Source organism: Arachis stenosperma, chromosome 5 (genome assembly GCF_014773155.1).
Source record: "Arachis stenosperma cultivar V10309 chromosome 5, arast.V10309.gnm1.PFL2, whole genome shotgun sequence".
NCBI classification, from domain to species: domain Eukaryota; kingdom Viridiplantae; phylum Streptophyta; class Magnoliopsida; order Fabales; family Fabaceae; genus Arachis; species Arachis stenosperma.
In genome coordinates, this window is record NC_080381.1 from 67008077 (window position 1) to 67012611 (window position 4535).

Below are 4535 nucleotides of genomic sequence, written 5' to 3' on the forward strand. Positions count from 1 at the left end.
TTTTCATTTTTTTATGACTTTCAAATTTCATTCTTAAAATTTTTCAAAATCTTTTTCATTTTTCTTTTAATGTTTTCGAAAATTTTAAAACTAATTTTTCAAAATCTTTTTCTTAATTTTATTTCATATTTTCGAAAATCCTTGCTAACAATTAATGTTTTGATTCATAAATTTCAAGTTTGTAACTTTCTTGTTAAAAAAGGTTCAATCTTTGAATTCTAGAATCATATCTTTTAGTTTCTTGTTAGTCAAGTCATCAACTTTAATTTTAAAAATCAAATCATTTTAATTTCTTTTTCAATTCTTTTTCAAAATAAATTTCAATCATATCTTTTTAAAATTTTAATTTCAAAATCTTTTTCTAAACTTCTTATCTTTTCAAAATTTATTTTCAAATCTTTTTCAACTAACTACTTGATTTGTTTGTTTTAATTTTAAAAATTTTACTATTTCTTATCTTTTTTAAAACCACCTAACTACTTTTCAACTTCTAATTTTCGAAAATCACTAACCACTTTTTTCAAAAATCTTTTTAATTAACTAATTGTTTTAGTTTTAAATTTTCTTGTATTTCTTTTTCAAATTTTCGAAACTAACTTAATTAATTAAATAAAAATAAAAATATTTTTCTTTTCCCTCTTCGTAAAATTTGAATACTCTCTCTCTTATCTTTTTCTATTTATTTTATTTATTTACTAACATTTCTCTTCTACTCATGTAATAATTTGAACCCTCTCCCTCTCTCTATGTTCAAATTCTTATTATTCTCTCTCTACCTCATTCTTCTATTCTTCTTTTCCTCTGACACATAAAGGAATCTCTATACTGTGACATAGAGGATTCCACTACTCTCTTTGTTCTCTTCTCTTTCATATGAGCAGGAACAGGGATAAAGACATTCTTGTTGAAGCTGATCCTGAACCTGAAAGGACTCTGAAGAGGAAGCTAAGAGAAGCTAAAGCACAACACTCCGAAGAGGACCTTACAGCAAATTTCAAAAAAGAGGCAGACATGGCAGCCGAACCTGAGAACAATGGTGGAGATGCAAGGAAGATGCTTGGTGACTTTACTGTACCAACTTCCAACTTCTACGGAAGAAGCATCTCAATTCCTGCAATTGGAGCAAACAACTTTGAGCTTAAGCCTCAATTAGTTTCTCTAATGCAGCAGAATTGCAAGTTTCATGGACTTCCATTGGAAGATCCTCATCAGTTCTTAGCTGAATTCTTACAAATCTGTGACACTGTTAAGACCAATGGGGTTGATCCCGAGGTCTACAGACTTATGCTTTTCCCCTTTGTTATAAGAGACAGAGCTAGGATATGGTTGGACTCACAACCTAGAGAAAGCTTAAACTCTTGGAAAAAGTTGGTCAATGCTTTCTTGGCCAAATTCTTTCCACCTCAAAAGATGAGCAAGCTTAGAGTGGAAGTCCAAACCTTCAAACAGAAGGAAGGTGAATCCCTCTATGAAGCTTGGGAAATATACAAGTAATTAATCAGAAAGTGTCCTTCTGACATGCTTTCAGAATGGAGCATCTTATGTATATTCTATGATAGTCTGTCTGAATTGTCCAAGATGTCATTGGACCACTCTGCTGGTAGATCTCTTCATCTAAAGAAAACCCATGCAGAAGCCCAGGAACTCATTGAGATGGTTGTAAATAACCAGTTCATGTTCACTTCTGAAAGAAATCCTGTGAATAATGGGATGACTCAGAAGAAAGGAGTTCTTGAGATTGATACTCTAAATGCCATATTGGCTCAGAACAAAATATTGACTCAGCAAGTCAATATGATTTCTCAGAATCTGACTGGATTGCAAGCTGCATCCGGCAGTACTAAAGAAGCCTCCTCTGAAAGACAAGCTTATGACCCTGAGAATCCTACAATGGAAGAGGTGAATTACATGGGAGAATCCTATGGAAACACCTATAATCCTTCATGGAGAAATCATCCAAATTTCTCATGGAAGGATCAACAAAAGCTTCAACAAGGCTTCAATAATAATAATGGTGGGAGAAATAGGTTTGGCAATAGCAAGCCTTTTCCATCATCTTCTCAGCAATAGACAAAGAATTCTGAGCAGAGCATCTCTGGCTTAGCAACCATAGTCTCTGATCTATCTAAGACCACTCTCAGTTTCATGACTGAAATAAAGTCCTCCACTAGAAATTTGGAGGCACAAGTGGGTCAGCTGAGTAAAAGAGTTACTGAAATCCCTCATAGTACTCTTCCAAGCAATACAGAAGAGAATCCAAAGAGAGAGTGCAAGGCCATCAAAATATCCAAAGTAGCCAAACCTATAGAGGAGGAAGAGGTAGTGATTTCCAGTGAGGAAGACCTCAATGGACGTCCACTAACCACTAAGGAGTTCCCTAATGAGGAACCAAAGGAATCTGAGGCTCATACAGAGACCATAGAGATTCCACTAAACTTACTGTTGCCATTCATGACCTCTGATGAGTATTCTTCCTCTGAAGAGGATGAAGATATTGTTGAAGAGCAAGTTGCTCAGTATCTAGGAGCAATCATGAAGCTGAATTCCAAGTTATTTAGTAATGAGACTTGGGAGGATGAACCTCCATTGCTCATCAATGAACTGAATGCCTTGGTGCAGCAGAAATTACCCCAGAAGAAACCGGATCCCGGAAGGTTCTTAATACCTTGTACCATAGGCACCATGACCTTTGAGATGGCTCTGTGTGACCTGGGGTCAGGTATAAACCTCATGCCACTCTCTGTAATGGAGAAACTAGGGATCTTTGAGGTACAAGCTACAAGAATCTCACAAGAGATGGCAGACAAATCAATGAAACAGGTTTATGGACTTGTAGAGGATGTCTTAGTGAAGGTTGAAGGCCTTTACATCCCTACTGACTTCATAATCCTAGACACTAGGAAGGATGAGGACGAATCTATCATCCTTGGAGGACCCTTCCTAGCCACATGATGATAGGATTTTTGACGGTCTAGAATTTCAGTAATGAAGTCTCGTTGCAAGTATAGTTTCTAAACCAACACTAATCTTTTCATACAAAAATTTGTTTGTCACAAGTAACAAACCCCTAAAATCTATAAACCGAAGTATTGAACCTCATGTCGTTCACCCTAGGAATTACAATAAAGTGTTCTTGTTATTGGTTATGAGATGTATTTTGGGATTTTTGAGATAATAGACAAGAAATGTAAATTGCAAAAGAAATAAACTAACAACTAACAAAGCTCTTGGCAAGGTATGAGGACTAGAAATCCTATCCTAGTTATCCTTATCAATTATGATGAGAATTGTGTATTGCTCCCACTTAGTTAACCTCTAACCATGTAGGAAAGTCAAGTGGATGAATTAACTTGGTTCTACAAGTCCTAGCCAACTCCCAAGGAAAGACTAGCTTTAGTGGCATCCAAATCAATTAGCAACTTCTAATTATCAATCAACAAACGAATTAGATAACTCAAGTGTCACTAATTACTCAACCAAAGCCAAGAGGAACAAAATCTAACTAATAGCTAGAAGAGACATTTCATCAAATACATAAAAGGCAATAAAAGTAAACAACATGAATTGCAAGAATTAAAGAGAGATCTAACTACAATAGCAAGAGATCAATAATAGAAAAGCAAAACAATTGTGAAACAACAAAGAACTTACCAATTGCATTTAAGATGAAATGTAGATCTACAAAAGAAAGTTCATAAACTACAACTAACAATACAAAGAAATTACAAGAGAAATAGAGTGCTACAATGACAAGAGAACAATTAAGGAAGGAAAAGGAAAATTAAGAGAGAAGAAGAAGAAGAAGTAAATCTAGATCTAAAACCTAATCCTAATCCTAGAGAGAAGTGAGAGCTTCTCTCGCTAAAACTAACTTTCCCTCCAAAACTAAACTAAACTAAACTAATGGTAACTAAGTGTTTCATCCCTCTTCAATCCTTGGCTTAAATAGCATCAGAAATGAGTTGGATTGGGCCCACAAGACTTCTAAAATCATTGGCCACGAGTTGCATTAAGTGGATCATGTGCCACCATCGGTGTGTCTGCGTACCGTGTGCGTGCGTGCCCTTATACGTGATGCAACTATGGAAAATCTTATATCATTTCGAAGCCCTAGATGTTAGCTTTCCAATGCAAGTGAAACCGCATCACTTGGACCTCTGTAGCTCAAGTTATGGTCGATTAAGCGTAAATAGGTTGGCTTGACAGCTTTTGCGATTCCTTTATTTCTTCATGAGTTTTCCATTTCTACATGATTTTCCTTCATTCCCTTGATCCAATCCTTGCCTCCTAAATCTAAAATCACTTAACAAACATATCTAGGCATCTAATGGAATCAAGGTGAATTAAATTTAGCTATTTTGAGACCTAAAAAGCATATTTTCACTTTTAAGCACAATTAAAGGAGAAGTTATAAAACCATGCTATTTCATTGGATAAATGTGGGTAAAAGGTTATAAAATCTCCTAAATCAAGAACAAGATAAACTCTATAAATGGGAAAAGCCACAATCATGCTCTGAGTATCTGTGAAGCTCT

The 4535-nt window shown here is 35.2% G+C and overlaps 1 non-coding gene across 1 annotated transcript; it reads right to left on the bottom strand.

The window, feature by feature from the left end:
- Window positions 1-1416: 1416 nt before the first annotated feature.
- Window positions 1417-1524, bottom strand: LOC130983739 (small nucleolar RNA R71). Its single transcript, XR_009087717.1, has one exon. It is a non-coding gene; the product is annotated as a small nucleolar RNA R71 (small nucleolar RNA).
- Window positions 1525-4535: the final 3011 nt, after the last annotated feature.